This window comes from Benincasa hispida, unplaced genomic scaffold, assembly GCF_027475165.1.
Source record: "Benincasa hispida cultivar pf3 unplaced genomic scaffold, pf3_genome.v1.1 HicScf780, whole genome shotgun sequence".
NCBI classification, from domain to species: Eukaryota; Viridiplantae; Streptophyta; class Magnoliopsida; order Cucurbitales; family Cucurbitaceae; genus Benincasa; species Benincasa hispida.
In genome coordinates this window covers 32,156-40,918 of record NW_028326911.1, presented here as the reverse complement: position 1 = coordinate 40,918, position 8,763 = coordinate 32,156, and positions in this window count along the sequence as shown.

Sequence of the window (8,763 nt, the reverse complement as noted above, 5' to 3'; positions counted from 1 at the left end):
GAAATTATGTCACAATGAATTGGAAAGATCCATTTCCGCTCGTAGGTACTCTTGAATAAGAGTTTCCTCACATACAACACTAAGAAAACTATTAAAGCGTTGACGATCTTCTGGTAGACACAAGGTTCATACGTTCTGATCAAAGCCATACGACTTGATCGTAGTATTAAATCATATGTTCCAAGATCTAGATACCTGTTTCAGCCCATAAATGGACCGATTCAGCTTGCAAACATTTTGCTCTTGACCTTGGGCTATGAATCCCTCGGGTTGCACGATGTAAATGGTCTCCTCACGATTGCCATTCAGAAAGGTCGTCTTGACGTCCATTTGCCAGATCTCATAATTATAATAAGCTACAATGGACAGGAGGATACGGATCGACTTTAACATGGCAATAGGCGAAAAATTCTCCTCATAGTCGACTCCCTCTACCTGGGTATAACCTTTTGCCACAAGTCGACCTTGAAGGTTTGCACCTTCCCATCAGCACCCCATTTACGCTTGTATATCCACTTACAACCTATAGGTCTTACCCTATCAGGTTGATGTACAAGATCCCATATTGAGTTGAAGTACATGGACTCCATCTCGAGATCGATGACTTTGACCCATTAATCCCAGTCAACATCCTCCATTGCCTTCTGATAAGACAACAGATCCTCAAAGTCGCCATCTGCTACCATAGCAAGGATTTCTGTGAAACCCAGATAGCGAACGGGCGGGTTCGAAACCCTCCCACTACATTGAGGTTCCCTCGACTCTTGAGGTGGAACCGACCTACTAGATGAACTATTATCAACTAGATTAACTCTTGTTGAAGTTTCAGTAGTTTCATTGGACAGCTCACGCAACATGACTTTGTTACGTGGATTGTGCTCCTAATATGATCCTCCTCCAGGAAAGTAGTGTTCGTGGAAACAAACACCCTATTTTCCAACAGATCATAAAAATAATCCCCTCGTGTACCTTTGGGGTAACCTACAAAGAGGCATAACCTCCTATTTTCCAACGGATCATAAAAACTCTCCACCACGATCCGATCGAAGTGTTTTAATCCATCTATCCAATGCATGTTCAACTTCAGTCTTGAACTCTTTGAACTTTTCAAAGATTCAGACTTCTGTTGCATAAGATAAACATACCCATACCTAGAGTAATTATTAGTAAAACTGATAAAATACTCATAGCCACCTCGGGCTCACACATTCATAGGACCACAAAGGTTAGAATGTACCAACTCGAGAGGTTCTTTGGCTCGATAACCTTTTCCAGTAAAAGGTCTTTTAGTCATCTTACCCTCTAGGCAAGATTCGCACACCGGTAAAGAATTTTCTTCTAACTCACTTAGAAGTCCATTCTTCACCAATCTCTCAATCTTATTAAGATTGATGTGCCCTAATCGAAGGTGCCAAAGTTGGACTTTTTTTTTTTGTTGGGTTTGATTTATTGTTTTAATGAAGGTATTTTGAATTGAGAAATTTTGGAGAACTAGTATATTAAGTTTAAAAGTTGTGATGTCCCAACTCAATCCAACTCACAAACTTGGCTAAGGATAATTCCCTTCACATGATACTTCAATGGCAGTCACTTGACATATATTTTAATAAATGACTAATAAATATAAAATAAATCAAAATACATTTTTCTCATCTATTGTAACACCCTATAATTTTATATGTAATAGCTCCAAATAAGATAATCTTAACTTACTTTTCTTTTTCTTTATATTTGATTCATATTTTAAAGTGAATCTTTTTTTTAAAAAAAAAAAATTGAGCTATTAAAAATACAACATATCAGAAAATCAACGTAAGAGTTGTTGTCTTAAATTATTTTATTATTATAACGGTTAGTCTTTGTAATTATTTTTGAGCTTAGAATGTTACGATCCTTCTCATCCCAATCCAATTTTAAACAAAAAGAAAATCGAGAATCACATAAAAATAATAAAGGGTTTAAAGAGAAGAAAAAGAGATTGTCTTTGCTCTTCATCAACAAAGTTGTTGTAGGAATAGTGTTTAGAGTAATTTGGCAAAGGAACTCTCCCGGTCTCAATATTGTGAACATCCTCCACCAACATCTCGTAGTGCGTCTTCACTTCCTCCGCCGTCTTCCCGCCGATGGCTCTCGTAGTGAGTCCGGCGAGTCCTTGTCGTACATCGTCAGAGCATGTTCAAACATCTTGTTTTGCTTTGAACTCCAACTTGAAAATGCAGATGAATCCATTTTGATTTAAATAAAAGATGGAATCAATATTAACTCCATTAATTTGATAAATCTTCATTTTATTACTATTTAGTTTTGAAAAAATTAAGCCGACAATTTCACAACCTCTTTGGTTATCTTTTATGCTCATTTCATGATCATTTATACTCCGTTTGATAATCATCTGGTTTTTTATTTTTAATTTTAAAAATTAATCTTATTTTATCCATATTTTTTACAATGATTTACCTCTTTCTTAAGTACAATGGTTGAATTCTTAGCTAAATTCGAAAAACAAAAACAAGTTTTTGAAAGCTACTTTTTTTAGTTACCAAAATTTGACTTGGTTTTTAAACCATTTGTGAAAAGTAAATAGTAAATAAAGAAATTTGGAGGTGGAAGTAGGGTCTATAGGCTTAGTTTTCAAAAACAAAAACAAAAGACAAAATGATTACTAAACGGGACATTAGTTTTTTGTTTTTGTTTTTGAAAAATTAAGTTTATTTCATCCACATTTCTTACAATGATTTGCATTTTTCTTGGATACAATAGTTGAATTCTTAACTAAATTACAAAAAAAAAAAAAAAAAAAAATTGAAAGCTATTTTTTTTAGTGTCTTAGTTTCTTAAACCATGGGTAAAAAGTAGATAAAAAAAGATTGGAAATAGTGTCTATAAAAAAAAAAAAAAAAAAAAAATCGTTACCAAACGGGGTCTAGGTTTTTGTTTTTTATTTTTTAAAATTAAGCCTAAAGACACTACTTCCACCTCCAAATTTTTTTATTTATTATCTACTTATCATTTAAAAAATCAAGCAAAATTTTGAAAACAAAAAAGTAACTTTTAAAATCTTATTTTATTTTTTGGAATTTGACTAAGAATTCAACCATTATAATTAAGAAAGATGCAAATTATTGTAAAAAAATAGAAGGAAAATAGGCTTAATTTTCAAAACCAAAAAATAAAAAACGAAATGGTTACCAAGTGAGAACTTCGTTTTTGAGATGTTTTCAAAATTCAAACCACGTATTAATTTTTAAACAAAAAATTTAAAAACTTATATTTTTTCTTTAAATTTGACTAGAGATTCAAATATTTTCTTGTAAAAGATGAAAATTCATTAGGAAAAAACGGTAAGAAAAACAAACACAATCTCAAAAAATTAAGGACTAAGAATCAAATCAAACGAGTTCTAATTTTTTTTTTTCGAAATAGTTGTGATTAATTAAAATACATCACGGACGAACTTGTCAATATATATACACACAGAGCGAAAAGCTTGTTACTATATTTGATGGAATGATTTTTTTTTCATATATATATCTATGTAAATGAGGCCATAAAAAATAAATTTTGTAATTAGTAATACTTAATCTAAATATCATATATATTTGAGCCACTGTCACATGAATTTCTTGATCCAATATTGAATGTAGGATACAAAACTAATGGAATTTCAAAGATTATCAGGTACTAAATTTTGTATTGATCAAATTTAGGTACAAAACTTAATATCACTAGAATTAGTGAGTATAGATAGATGAATTATCAAAAAATGTGTAGATGATAGAAATTGTAATGTTTAACAAATTCTAGGGTCTAATTCAATGGATATGAATCCTATGGCATTAGCTAAATCAAATAAATTTGAAGATTCCCTCGGAGATGACAAGCTTAACCAACGCAAAACAAAGATTGGAGGTCACATGCGCTTGATTTTGAGGGTCAGTTATAAAAGCATCATTTTTTGATTTTGAGGGTCAGTTATAAATTAACATATATTACTATAAGGGATATCATGAAAGAAAGTAGATTCGAATTTAATGATGTTTTAGAATTTTTTAGAAAGGCAAAGGGAGGAAAGAATGTGTCCTTTACTTCATCACCTTCGATTAATAAAAATAACGAAAAAGGATAGTTATATTATGAATATTATATTAATAAATAGATGCTCATATATTTCTATATGCTATGAATCTTGAGAAGACTATTAAAGAAGAAAATACAACATCTAGTCAGAACAAAGCAAAAACTATTATTTTCCTTCGTTATCATATCCACGAGGGATTGAAAATGGAGTATCTTACAATAAACTATCCCCGTACCTTGCAAAAAAATTTGAAAGAGAGGTATGACCATCAAAAAATAGTTATTCTTCTCAATATGAGTAGATACACTTGAGGCTACAAGATTTTAAATCAGTAAGTGATTACAACTCCGCATTATTTAAAATCAATTCGAAATTGTTATTATGTGGAGAGAAAATTACTGATTCTGATATGTTAAAGAAGACATTTTCTATATTTTATGTCTTGAATATGCTCCTACAGTAGCAATATCGAGAGAAAGGTTTTAAACAGTGTTACGAATTGATTTCATGTCTTCTCGTAGTTGAACAAAATAATGAGTTATTGATGAAAAATCATGAATCTCGACCAACCAGAACAACACCATTCCCTGAAGTGAATGTTGTGAATGTTAATAATTGTAGTTGAGGTCGTGGTCATTATCGTGGTCGAGGTCATGACCGTGGTAGAGGAAGAACTTATTATTATTTTCATGGTGGTCGCTCTAATTATTCAAATTTCAAAAGAACCATGCAAAATGATTATCACAAAGAAAAAGCTCCACAAAATAAAAGTTCAAAGAGTGTTAAAAATAAATGCTTCCGATGTGGAATGACTGGGCATTGGTCACATACTTGACGTACATCAAAACGCTTAGTTGACCTCTATCAAGCCTCCCTGATGGAAAAAGAGAAAAATGTGGAAGCAAACTTTGCATACCAGAATAATGAAATATTTGACCCATCCCACATGAAATATTTGGATGTGGTAGACTTCTTTGAATCTCCTAAATAGAAGATTGACACAGTTGATGGAACAACAGATGTTTTTTTTTTTTTTTTTTTTTTTTTTTTTTTTTTTTTTTTTTTTTTTTTTTTTTTGTACTTTGAGAATATCTAGACTTAATATTATTATTATTATTTTTTTAAATCTATCTTCATGTTTTTTTAGTAACTTTTGTATATTTTAAGTGATGTTTTTTTTATTGTAATTATTTTCCTTTAGTGGAGAAACATAGATAATTTTCATATGTTGGGTATTTAAAAAATGAGCAAAGAAAATCTATGTCTGACAGACAGTGCAACTACACATCAATACTTATAAGTAAAAAATAATTATCCAAATTGACAATACTAAAAGCAAAAGTCAATATGATATCAGGTTCTGCAAACCTGATCGAAGGTTTTGGAAAAGCAAATATTATTTTGCCTAGAGGAACAAAATTTACGATTGACAATGCATTGTTCTTTAGTCAATCAAAAAGAAATCTTTTAAGTTTTAAAAATATACGTTGCAGTGGTTATCATATTGAGATTGGTAGTAAGACTAATGTGAAATATCTATATATCATATCCACTGTCTCAAATAAAAAACGTATATTGGAGGAGTTGTTTGTTTTATCTTCTGGATTATATTATATTCATATACGAGTAATTGAAACACATGCAACAATGAACCTGAAGTTCATAAATCTAGACATATTTACAATTTGACATGACCGATTAGGTCATCCAGGACATAATTTTCCATTACAATTAACTTATGAATCTAGACATATTTACAATTTGCCACTACAATTAGCTTATGATCATGAGCCAAATATTTCCCATAAGATAATTTTTAGATGTGCAATATATGTTCCAATTGCTCCACCACAACACACTAAGATGGGTCATCAAAGGAGGTTAGGAATATATGTTGGATATGATTCTCCATCAATTATTAAATTGGATATGATACTCCATCAATTATTAAATATCTTGAACCCTTGATGATTGATGTATTTACTGCACGTTTGGCTGATTGTCATTTTAATGAGACAAATTTTTCAACATTAGAGGGAGGAATTAAGAAATTAGAAAAATAAATTGCATGGAATGTATCGTTATTGTCTCATTTAGATCCCTATACAGATCATTATGAACTTGAAGTTCAAAAAATAATTCATTGCAAAATATAGAAAATCAATTACCAGATGCATTTATAGATGAACAGAAAGTAACTAAGTCATATATACCAGCTGCAAATGTTCCATAAAAAATTGATATCTCAACACAACAAGTTGTTACTAATGAGTTTGGAACACGACAGAAGTGTGGTAGACTAACGGGTTCCAAAGATAAAAATCCTCGAAAACGAAAAATAATTAATAATGAAAAAGACTTTGTTGAGGATGTAAATACCTATGAAGAAACCCTCGACATGACTAGTGATGAAGGTGAAATACTTAAAGATAATAATGAGATTTCAATAAACTATGACATATCAGGAAAAAGATGGAATCGTACTAATGTAATTATTGACAACATTTTTGCGTATCATATTGCTCTTGATATTATATCTGAAAATGAGAATCCTGAACCAAAATCTATTAAAGAATGTCAACATGGAAAATATTGGCTTCAATGGAAAGAGCAATCAAGGGCAGAATTAAATTCACTTTCAAAACGTCAGGTTTTTGGACCAGTAGTCTGAATATCAGAAGGTGTTAAATCCATGGGATACAAATAGGTATTTGTAAGGAAAAGAAATGAAAATAATGAGGTCACAAGATATAAAGCAAGGCTAGTTGTATAAGGTTTTTCACAAAGACCTGGTATTGATTATGAGGAGACAATTCACTGCTGGTAGATGAAGGAAATCGGAAGCGAGATTTCCATGAGCAGCGGAACAAGATTATTCCAAATTATAATCATGAATGAACAATGCATTTACAGTCAACTTCCAACAAACGGTTATACAATTCAAATGCAGAAATTACAGCATGAACAATACATGAACAATGAGAAAAACTCTACGCACATAGGTAAAAGTGTCTCTACGCTCGGATGCGCACGACCGCTCAAACAATAGCAACCTCGAACGCTCGATCTACACGACCGCAACACAGCACAAACTCTTCGCATCGTCCTCAACGATCTCCTCTGTAACACGAACGACCTCCACAGCACCATGAACGGCCTCCAGAAAACCTCGACGGTGTCGAGTTGAGTCTGACACCACCAACAAGGCTACCTTGGTATTTTCGATGTGAGAATCCATAGGGTGGGCTCTATTCAGATTTGGTATGAGGTAGACGAACGGAGGAAACACCGATCGCATACACGACTGGGCAAGTGGGAGATGGTGGAGACCTATCGTATAAGTCAATGCCCTCGTTTAGATAAAGCTAAGCGATCGTCTAGAAAAAGCTATGCAGTCGTTTTGCTCATCGTTTAGCTCAGTCTGTCGCTTACAGACTCTACACGATCGATTACCTTAGGCCAGCGATCGTCTAGCAAAACTATGCAATCGTTTAGTAAATACTTCACGATCGTTTAGCTCTACTCTGCACGATCATTTAGCTCGCCCAACCATCGTCTAGTAAATCTGAATTTACTTGACAACTTCATGAGTTTCTTTTGCGTGAGAGAGAAAACTCAAAACTTTTTAGCATTTTTAAAACTTCTTTTGAAAATAGGACAACCATTGTCCTTTTAAACTCACGGTTACCATGATTCAATAACCACCTACTACTTTGGTTATTTAAAAGAAAAATAATTAATTATCCAATAATTAATATTATTATAAACATAAATGATAACCAACTTATCATAATATATTTATAACCTATAGTTTTAATATTTCATCTCATGAAACATATAAACCATAGTTCTTTTTCTATTCCATAGTACTTAATGTAAATCTCATTTACATCAATCCTCCACTAGATGTATCTCATACATCATACCGATTATATCATATATAATCAAAATACCTCTTGTCAATTTGAACATTTCAAATCAATACCAAGAACTGATCCTCAACTGAATCCATTGAGCTACCAAGGGGACCACATGGACCTGTAGCTCGAAGCTCCAACGGTACGTGAATAACTGACTAAACTCTTTAGTCACGGGATCCACCATCCGTTAACTGCTAGGTACTCCACTAAAGACCGACAACTGAACTCTTTACCATAGATATATTATGTGTCAATCTTAACCAATGAGTAGTGCGACAACCCTTCACAGATCACTCATAAGTACATCTGAGCCAATAACCGTTATGCCCCCGTAGTTACATCTGTCTCTTTAAGTACCACTAATATCTCTAATGAACATAAGTCATAGTCCTACTATGACTGAGTCTTCTCTTCCAAAGAGAAGCTGTGGCTACTAAGTTTAAGCCCCGAAATAAGCCCTTAAGGGATCAATCTATCTACTTATCCCTACTGGGAAAGAAGTGAATTCCATCTTGTGGATTGAGTTCCCAGCTCCCAGATCAGACAAGTCCCCAAAAAGGTAGGTATGTTGAATTGGCAATCTGGCCACTCTCACCCATATTAATCAAAGGACCGCCCTCAAAGGCAGGAGTTCTCAAAACACTCAGGATTGAGGTCGTGTCACTTATGGTCATTTAGGTGAGATGCAAGTCTCTAGTATCAACGACGTTATATACAGAGTCTAGTCATCTCATGGTCCAGGTCTTATAAAAACTCTTTGTATAG